A 12,639-nucleotide genomic window follows, 5' to 3' on the forward strand; every position below is an offset into this window, starting at 1 on the left:
ACCATTACCAAAACACAGACAACACTCCAGGTAACATGGTTAGTTATATATTACCAAACCACAGACAACACTCCAGGTAACATGGTTAGTTAACCATTACCAAACCACAGACAACACTCCAGGTAACATGGTTAGTTAACCATTACCAAACCACAGACAACACTCCAGGTAACATTACCAAACCATTACCAAACCACAGACAACACTCCAGGTAACATGGTTAGTTAACCATTACCAAACCACAGACAACACTCCAGGTAACATGGTTAGTTATATATTACCAAACCACAGACAACACTCCAGGTAACATGGTTAGTTAACCATTACCAAACCACAGACAACACTCCAGGTAACATGGTTAGTTAACCATTACCAAACCACAGACAACATTCCAGGTAACATGGTTAGTTATATATTACCAAACCACAGGCAACACTCCAGGTAACATGGTTAGTTATATATTACCAAACCACAGACAACACTCCAGGTAACATGGTTAGTTAACCATTACCAAACCACAGACAACACTCCAGGTAGCATGGTTAGTTAACCATTACCAAACCACAGACAACACTCCAGGTAACATGGTTAGTTATATATTACCAAACCACAGACAACACTCCAGGTAACAAGGTCCGTTATATATTATCAAACCACAGACAACACTCCAGGTAACATGGTTAGTTAACCATTACCAAACCACAGACAACACTCCAGGTAGCATGGTTAGTTATATATTACCAAACCACAGACAACACTCCAGGTAACATGGTTAGTTATATATTACCAAACCACAGATAACACTCCAGGTAACATGGTTAGTTAACCATTACCAAACCACAGACAACACTCCAGGTAGCATGGTTAGTTAACCATTACCAAACCACAGACAACATTCCAGGTAACATGGTTAGTTATATATTACCAAACCACAGGCAACACTCCAGGTAACATGGTTAGTTATATATTACCAAACCACAGACAACACTCCAGGTAACATGGTTAGTTATATATTACCAAACCACAGACAACACTCCAGGTAACATGGTTATTTATATATTACCAAACCACAGACAACACTCCAGGTAACATGGTTAGTTATATATTACCAAACCACAGACAACACTCGAGGTAACATGGTTAGTTATATATTACCAAACCACAGACAACACTCCAGGTAACATGGTTAGTTAACCATTACCAAACCACAGACAACACTCCAGGTAACATGGTTAGTTAACCATTACCAAACCACAGACAACACTCCAGGTAACATGGTTAGTTAACCATTACCAAACCACAGACAACACTCCAGGTAACATGGTTAGTTAACCATTACCAAACCACAGACAACACTCCAGGTAACATGGTTAGTTAACCATTACCAAACCACAGACAACACTCCAGGTAACATGGTTAGTTAACCATTACCAAACCACAGACAACACTCCAGGTAACATGGTTAGTTATATATTAATAAACCACAGACAACACTCCAGGTAACGTGGTTAGTTAATCATTACCAAACCACAGACAACACTCCAGGTAACATGGTTAGTTAACCATTACCAAACCACAGACAACATTCCAGGTAACATGGTCAGTTATATATTACCAAACCACAGGCAACACTCCAGGTAACATGGTTAGTTATATATTACCAAACCACAGACAACACTCCAGGTAACATGGTTAGTTAACCATTACCAAACCACAGACAACACTCCAGGTAACATGGTTAGTTATATATTACCAAACCACAGACAACACTCCAGGTAACATGGTTAGTTAACCATTACCAAACCACAGACAACACTCCAGGTAGCATGGTTAGTTAACCATTACCAAACCACAGACAACACTCCAGGTAACATGGTTAGTTATATATTACCAAACCACAGACAACACTCCAGGTAACAAGGTTCGTTATATATTACCAAACCACAGACAACACTCCAGGTAACATGGTTAGTTAACCATTACCAAACCACAGACAACACTCCAGGTAGCATGGTTAGTTAACCATTACCAAACCACAGACAACATTCCAGGTAACATGGTTAGTTATATATTACCAAACCACAGGCAACACTCCAGGTAACATGGTTAGTTATATATTACCAAACCACAGACAACACTCCAGGTAACATGGTTAGTTATATATTACCAAACCACAGACAACACTCCAGGTAACATGGTTATTTATATATTACCAAACCACAGACAACACTCCAGGTAACATGGTTAGTTATATATTACCAAACCACAGACAACACTCGAGGTAACATGGTTAGTTATATATTACCAAACCACAGACAACACTCCAGGTAACATGGTTAGTTAACCATTACCAAACCACAGACAACACTCCAGGTAACATGGTTAGTTAACCATTACCAAACCACAGACAACACTCCAGGTAACATGGTTAGTTATATATTACCAAACCACAGACAACACTCCAGGTAACATGGTTAGTTAACCATTACCAAACCACAGACAACACTCCAGGTAACATGGTTAGTTAACCATTACCAAACCACAGACAACACTCCAGGTAACATGGTTAGTTATATATTACCAAACCACAGACAACACTCCAGGTAACAAGGTTCGTTATATATTACCAAACCACAGACAACACTCCAGGTAACATGGTTAGTTAACCATTACCAAACCACAGACAACACTCCAGGTAGCATGGTTAGTTAACCATTACCAAACCACAGACAACATTCCAGGTAACATGGTTAGTTATATATTACCAAACCACAGGCAACACTCCAGGTAACATGGTTAGTTATATATTACCAAACCACAGACAACACTCCAGGTAACATGGTTAGTTATATATTACCAAACCACAGACAACACTCCAGGTAACATGGTTATTTATATATTACCAAACCACAGACAACACTCCAGGTAACATGGTTAGTTATATATTACCAAACCACAGACAACACTCGAGGTAACATGGTTAGTTATATATTACCAAACCACAGACAACACTCCAGGTAACATGGTTAGTTAACCATTACCAAACCACAGACAACACTCCAGGTAACATGGTTAGTTAACCATTACCAAACCACAGACAACACTCCAGGTAACATGGTTAGTTATATATTACCAAACCACAGACAACACTCCAGGTAACATGGTTAGTTAACCATTACCAAACCACAGACAACACTCCAGGTAACATGGTTAGTTAACCATTACCAAACCACAGACAACACTCCAGGTAACATGGTTAGTTAACCATTACCAAACCACAGACAACACTCCAGGTAACATGGTTAGTTATATATTAATAAACCACAGACAACACTCCAGGTAACATGGTTAGTTAACCATTACCAAACCACAGACAACACTCCAGGTAACATGGTTAGTTAACCATTACCAAACCACAGACAACATTCCAGGTAACATGGTTAGTTATATATTACCAAACCACAGGCAACACTCCAGGTAACATGGTTAGTTATATATTACCAAACCACAGACAACACTCCAGGTAACATGGTTAGTTAACCATTACCAAACCACAGACAACACTCCAGGTAACATGGTTAGTTATATATTACCAAACCACAGACAACACTCCAGGTAACATGGTTAGTTAACCATTACCAAACCACAGACAACACTCCAGGTAACATGGTTAGTTAACCATTACCAAACCACAGACAACATTCCAGGTAACATGGTTAGTTATATATTACCAAACCACAGGCAACACTCCAGGTAACATGGTTAGTTATATATTACCAAACCACAGACAACACTCCAGGTAACATGGTTAGTTAACCATTACCAAACCACAGACAACACTCCAGGTAGCATGGTTAGTTAACCATTACCAAACCACAGACAACACTCCAGGTAACATGGTTAGTTATATATTACCAAACCACAGACAACACTCCAGGTAACAAGGTTCATTATATATTACCAAACCACAGACAACACTCCAGGTAACATGGTTAGTTATATATTACCAAACCACAGACAACACTCCAGGTAACATGGTTATTTATATATTACCAAACCACAGACAACACTCCAGGTAACATGGTTAGTTATATATTACCAAACCACAGACAACACTCGAGGTAACATGGTTAGTTATATATTACCAAACCACAGACAACACTCCAGGTAACATGGTTAGTTAACCATTACCAAACCACAGACAACACTCCAGGTAACATGGTTAGTTAACCATTACCAAACCACAGACAACACTCCAGGTAACATGGTTAGTTATATATTACCAAACCACAGACAACACTCCAGGTAACATGGTTAGTTAACCATTACCAAACCACAGACAACACTCCAGGTAACATGGTTAGTTAACCATTACCAAACCACAGACAACACTCCAGGTAACATGGTTAGTTAACCATTACCAAACCACAGACAACACTCCAGGTAACATGGTTAGTTATATATTACCAAACCACAGACAACACTCCAGGTAACAAGGTTCGTTATATATTACCAAACCACAGACAACACTCCAGGTAACATGGTTAGTTAACCATTACCAAACCACAGACAACACTCCAGGTAGCATGGTTAGTTAACCATTACCAAACCACAGACAACACTCCAGGTAACATGGTTAGTTATATATTACCAAACCACAGGCAACACTCCAGGTAACATGGTTAGTTATATATTACCAAACCACAGACAACACTCCAGGTAACATGGTTAGTTATATATTACCAAACCACAGACAACACTCCAGGTAACATGGTTATTTATATATTACCAAACCACAGACAACACTCCAGGTAACATGGTTAGTTATATATTACCAAACCACAGACAACACTCGAGGTAACATGGTTAGTTATATATTACCAAACCACAGACAACACTCCAGGTAACATGGTTAGTTAACCATTACCAAACCACAGACAACACTCCAGGTAACATGGTTAGTTAACCATTACCAAACCACAGACAACACTCCAGGTAACATGGTTAGTTATATATTACCAAACCACAGACAACACTCCAGGTAACATGGTTAGTTAACCATTACCAAACCACAGACAACACTCCAGGTAACATGGTTAGTTAACCATTACCAAACCACAGACAACACTCCAGGTAACATGGTTAGTTAACCATTACCAAACCACAGACAACACTCCAGGTAACATGGTTAGTTATATATTAATAAACCACAGACAACACTCCAGGTAACATGGTTAGTTAACCATTACCAAACCACAGACAACACTCCAGGTAACATGGTTAGTTAACCATTACCAAACCACAGACAACACTCCAGGTAACATGGTTAGTTATATATTACCAAACCACAGGCAACACTCCAGGTAACATGGTTAGTTATATATTACCAAACCACAGACAACACTCCAGGTAACATGGTTAGTTAACCATTACCAAACCACAGACAACACTCCAGGTAACATGGTTAGTTATATATTACCAAACCACAGACAACACTCCAGGTAACATGGTTAGTTAACCATTACCAAACCACAGACAACACTCCAGGTAACATGGTTAGTTAACCATTACCAAACCACAGACAACATTCCAGGTAACATGGTTAGTTATATATTACCAAACCACAGGCAACACTCCAGGTAACATGGTTAGTTATATATTACCAAACCACAGACAACACTCCAGGTAACATGGTTAGTTAACCATTACCAAACCACAGACAACACTCCAGGTAGCATGGTTAGTTAACCATTACCAAACCACAGACAACACTCCAGGTAACATGGTTAGTTATATATTACCAAACCACAGACAACACTCCAGGTAACAAGGTTCATTATATATTACCAAACCACAGACAACACTCCAGGTAACATGGTTAGTTATATATTACCAAACCACAGACAACACTCCAGGTAACATGGTTATTTATATATTACCAAACCACAGACAACACTCCAGGTAACATGGTTAGTTATATATTACCAAACCACAGACAACACTCGAGGTAACATGGTTAGTTATATATTACCAAACCACAGACAACACTCCAGGTAACATGGTTAGTTAACCATTACCAAACCACAGACAACACTCCAGGTAACATGGTTAGTTAACCATTACCAAACCACAGACAACACTCCAGGTAACATGGTTAGTTATATATTACCAAACCACAGACAACACTCCAGGTAACATGGTTAGTTAACCATTACCAAACCACAGACAACACTCCAGGTAACATGGTTAGTTAACCATTACCAAACCACAGACAACACTCCAGGTAACATGGTTAGTTAACCATTACCAAACCACAGACAACACTCCAGGTAACATGGTTAGTTATATATTACCAAACCACAGACAACACTCCAGGTAACATGGTTAGTTAACCATTACCAAACCACAGACAACACTCCAGGTAACATGGTTAGTTAACCATTACCAAACCACAGACAACATTCCAGGTAACATGGTTAGTTATATATTACCAAACCACAGGCAACACTCCAGGTAACATGGTTAGTTAACCATTACCAAACCACAGACAACACTCCAGGTAGCATGGTTAGTTAACCATTACCAAACCACAGACAACACTCCAGGTAACATGGTTAGTTATATATTACCAAACCACAGACAACACTCCAGGTAACAAGGTCCGTTATATATTACCAAACCACAGACAACACTCCAGGTAACATGGTTAGTTAACCATTACCAAACCACAGACAACACTCCAGGTAACATGGTTAGTTATATATTACCAAACCACAGACAACACTCCAGGTAACATGGTTAGTTAACCATTACCAAACCACAGACAACACTCCAGGTAACATGGTTAGTTAACCATTACCAAACCACAGACAACATTCCAGGTAACATGGTTAGTTATATATTACCAAACCACAGGCAACACTCCAGGTAACATGGTTAGTTATATATTACCAAACCACAGACAACACTCCAGGTAACATGGTTAGTTAACCATTACCAAACCACAGACAACACTCCAGGTAGCATGGTTAGTTAACCATTACCAAACCACAGACAACACTCCAGGTAACATGGTTAGTTATATATTACCAAACCACAGACAACACTCCAGGTAACAAGGTTCGTTATATATTACCAAACCACAGGCAACACTCCAGGTAACATGGTTAGTTATATATTACCAAACCACAGACAACACTCCAGGTAACATGGTTAGTTATATATTACCAAACCACAGACAACACTCCAGGTAACATGGTTATTTATATATTACCAAACCACAGACAACACTCCAGGTAACATGGTTAGTTATATATTACCAAACCACAGACAACACTCGAGGTAACATGGTTAGTTATATATTACCAAACCACAGACAACACTCCAGGTAACATGGTTAGTTAACCATTACCAAACCACAGACAACACTCCAGGTAACATGGTTAGTTAACCATTACCAAACCACAGACAACACTCCAGGTAACATGGTTAGTTATATATTACCAAACCACAGACAACACTCCAGGTAACATGGTTAGTTAACCATTACCAAACCACAGACAACACTCCAGGTAACATGGTTAGTTAACCATTACCAAACCACAGACAACACTCCAGGTAACATGGTTAGTTAACCATTACCAAACCACAGACAACACTCCAGGTAACATGGTTAGTTATATATTACCAAACCACAGACAACACTCCAGGTAACATGGTTAGTTAACCATTACCAAACCACAGACAACACTCCAGGTAACATGGTTAGTTAACCATTACCAAACCACAGACAACATTCCAGGTAACATGGTTAGTTATATATTACCAAACCACAGGCAACACTCCAGGTAACATGGTTAGTTATATATTACCAAACCACAGACAACACTCCAGGTAACATGGTTAGTTAACCATTACCAAACCACAGACAACACACCAGGTAGCATGGTTAGTTAACCATTACCAAACCACAGACAACACTCCAGGTAACATGGTTAGTTATATATTACCAAACCACAGACAACACTCCAGGTAACAAGGTTCGTTATATATTACCAAACCACAGACAACACTCCAGGTAACATGGTTAGTTAACCATTACCAAACCACAGACAACACTCCAGGTAACATGGTTAGTTATATATTACCAAACCACAGACAACACTCCAGGTAACATGGTTAGTTAACCATTACCAAACCACAGACAACACTCCAGGTAACATGGTTAGTTAACCATTACCAAACCACAGACAACACTCCAGGTAACATGGTTAGTTATATATTACCAAACCACAGACAACACTCCAGGTAACATGGTTAGTTATATATTACCAAACCACAGACAACACTCCAGGTAACATGGTTAGTTAACCATTACCAAACCACAGACAACACTCCAGGTAACATGGTTAGTTAACCATTACCAAACCACAGACAACACTCCAGGTAACATGGTTAGTTATATATTACCAAACCACAGACAACACTCCAGGTAACATGGTTAGTTAACCATTACCAAACCACAGACAACACTCCAGGTAACATGGTTAGTTAACCATTACCAAACCACAGACAACACTCCAGGTAACATGGTTAGTTAACCATTACCAAACCACAGACAACACTCCAGGTAACATGGTTAGTTATATATTACCAAACCACAGACAACACTCCAGGTAACATGGTTAGTTAACCATTACCAAACCACAGACAACACTCCAGGTAACATGGTTAGTTAACCATTACCAAACCACAGACAACATTCCAGGTAACATGGTTAGTTATATATTACCAAACCACAGGCAACACTCCAGGTAACATGGTTAGTTAACCATTACCAAACCACAGACAACACTCCAGGTAGCATGGTTAGTTAACCATTACCAAACCACAGACAACACTCCAGGTAACATGGTTAGTTATATATTACCAAACCACAGACAACACTCCAGGTAACAAGGTCCGTTATATATTACCAAACCACAGACAACACTCCAGGTAACATGGTTAGTTAACCATTACCAAACCACAGACAACACTCCAGGTAACATGGTTAGTTATATATTACCAAACCACAGACAACACTCCAGGTAACATGGTTAGTTAACCATTACCAAACCACAGACAACACTCCAGGTAACATGGTTAGTTAACCATTACCAAACCACAGACAACATTCCAGGTAACATGTTTAGTTATATATTACCAAACCACAGGCAACACTCCAGGTAACATGGTTAGTTATATATTACCAAACCACAGACAACACTCCAGGTAACATGGTTAGTTAACCATTACCAAACCACAGACAACACTCCAGGTAGCATGGTTAGTTAACCATTACCAAACCACAGACAACACTCCAGGTAACATGGTTAGTTATATATTACCAAACCACAGACAACACTCGAGGTAACATGGTTAGTTATATATTACCAAACCACAGACAACACTCCAGGTAACATGGTTAGTTAACCATTACCAAACCACAGACAACACTCCAGGTAACATGGTTAGTTAACCATTACCAAACCACAGACAACACTCCAGGTAACATGGTTAGTTATATATTACCAAACCACAGACAACACTCCAGGTAACATGGTTAGTTAACCATTACCAAACCACAGACAACACTCCAGGTAACATGGTTAGTTAACCATTACCAAACCACAGACAACACTCCAGGTAACATGGTTAGTTAACCATTACCAAACCACAGACAACACTCCAGGTAACATGGTTAGTTATATATTACCAAACCACAGACAACACTCCAGGTAACATGGTTAGTTAACCATTACCAAACCACAGACAACACTCCAGGTAACATGGTTAGTTAACCATTACCAAACCACAGACAACATTCCAGGTAACATGGTTAGTTATATATTACCAAACCACAGGCAACACTCCAGGTAACATGGTTAGTTATATATTACCAAACCACAGACAACACTCCAGGTAACATGGTTAGTTAACCATTACCAAACCACAGACAACACACCAGGTAGCATGGTTAGTTAACCATTACCAAACCACAGACAACACTCCAGGTAACATGGTTAGTTATATATTACCAAACCACAGACAACACTCCAGGTAACAAGGTCCGTTATATATTACCAAACCACAGACAACACTCCAGGTAACATGGTTAGTTAACCATTACCAAACCACAGACAACACTCCAGGTAACATGGTTAGTTATATATTACCAAACCACAGACAACACTCCAGGTAACATGGTTAGTTAACCATTACCAAACCACAGACAACACTCCAGGTAACATGGTTAGTTAACCATTACCAAACCACAGACAACATTCCAGGTAACATGGTTAGTTATATATTACCAAACCACAGGCAACACTCCAGGTAACATGGTTAGTTATATATTACCAAACCACAGACAACACTCCAGGTAACATGGTTAGTTAACCATTACCAAACCACAGACAACACTCCAGGTAGCATGGTTAGTTAACCATTACCAAACCACAGACAACACTCCAGGTAACATGGTTAGTTATATATTACCAAACCACAGACAACACTCCAGGTAACAAGGTTCGTTATATATTACCAAACCACACACAACACTCCAGGTAACATGGTTAGTTAACCATTACCAAACCACAGACAACACTCCAGGTAGCATGGTTAGTTAACCATTACCAAACCACAGACAACACTCCAGGTAACATGGTTAGTTAACCATTACCAAACCACAGACAACACTCCAGGTAACATGGTTAGTTATATATTACCAAACCACAGACAACACTCCAGGTAACATGGTTAGTTATATATTACCAAACCACAGACAACACTCCAGGTAACATGGTTAGTTATATATTACCAAACCACAGACAACACTCCAGGTAACATGGTTAGTTATATATTACCAAACCACAGACAACACTCCAAGTAGCATGGTTAGTTAACCATTACAAACCACAGACAACACTCCAGGTAACATGGTTAGTTATATATTTCCAAACCACAAACAACACTCCAGGTAACATGGTTAGTTATATATTACCAAACCACAGACAACACTCCAGGTAACATGGTTAGTTAACCATTACCAAACCACAGACAACACTCCAGGTAACATGGTTAGTTATATATTACCAAACCACAGACAGCACTCCAGGTAACATGGTTAGTTAACCATTACCAAACCACAGACAACATTCCAGGTAACATGGTTAGTTATATATTACCAAACCACAGGCAACACTCCAGGTAACATGGTTAGTTATATATTACCAAACCACAGACAACACTCCAGGTAACATGGTTAGTTAACCATTACCAAACCACAGACAACACTCCAGGTAGCATGGTTAGTTAACCATTACCAAACCACAGACAACACTCCAGGTAACATGGTTAGTTATATATTACCAAACCACAGACAACACTCCAGGTAACAAGGTTCGTTATATATTACCAAACCACAGACAACACTCCAGGTAACATGGTTAGTTAACCATTACCAAACCACAGACAACACTCCAGGTAGCATGGTTAGTTAACCATTACCAAACCACAGACAACACTCCAGGTAACATGGTTAGTTAACCATTACCAAACCACAGACACCACTCCAGGTAACATGGTTAGTTATATATTACCAAACCACAGACAACACTCCAGGTAACATGGTTAGTTATATATTACCAAACCACAGACAACACTCCAGGTAACATGGTTAGTTATATATTACCAAACCACAGACAACACTCCAAGTAGCATGGTTAGTTAACCATTACCAAACCACAGACAACACTCCAGGTAACATGGTTAGTTATATATTTCCAAACCACAAACAACACTCCAGGTAACATGGTTAGTTATATATTACCAAACCACAGACAACACTCCAGGTAACATGGTTAGTTAACCATTACCAAACCACAGACAACACTCCAGGTAACATGGTTAGTTATATATTACCAAACCACAGACAGCACTCCAGGTAACATGGTTAGTTAACCATTACCAAACCACAGACAACACTCCAGGTAACATGGTTAGTTAACCATTACAAAACCACAGACAACACTCCAGGTAACATGGTTAGTTATATATTACCAAACCACAGACAACACTCCAGGTAACATGGTTAGTTAACCATTACCAAACCACAGACAACACTCCAGGTAACATGGTTAGTTATATATTACCAAACCACAGACAACACTCCAGGTAACATGGTTAGTTAACCATTACCAAACCACAGACAACACTCCAGGTAACATGGTTAGTTAACCATTACCAAACCACAAACAACACTCCAGGTAGCATGGTTAGTTAACCATTACCAAATCACAGACAACACTCCAGGTAACATGGGTAGTTAACCATTACAAAACCACAGACAACACTCCAGGTAACATGGTTAGTTATATATTACCAAACCACAGACAACACTCCAGGTAACATGGTTAGTTAACCATTACCAAACCACAGACAACACTCCAGGTAGCATGGTTAGTTAACCATTACCAAACCACAGACAACACTCCAGGTAACATGGTTAGTTATATATTACCAAACCACAGACAACACTCCAGGTAACAAGGTTCGTTATATATTACCAAACCACAGACAACACTCCAGGTAACATGG

At 39.3% G+C, this 12,639-nt stretch overlaps 1 protein-coding gene across 1 annotated transcript in view; it reads right to left on the reverse strand.

The window, feature by feature from the left end:
• The window catches only part of LOC106562491 (death-associated protein kinase 3), a 313,072-nt gene that overhangs the window by 244,319 nt on the left and 56,114 nt on the right, over positions 1-12,639 (reverse strand). The gene's annotated exons all lie outside the window — the stretch shown is intronic.

This window comes from Salmo salar, chromosome ssa11, assembly GCF_905237065.1.
Source record: "Salmo salar chromosome ssa11, Ssal_v3.1, whole genome shotgun sequence".
Taxonomy (NCBI): domain Eukaryota; kingdom Metazoa; phylum Chordata; class Actinopteri; order Salmoniformes; family Salmonidae; genus Salmo; species Salmo salar.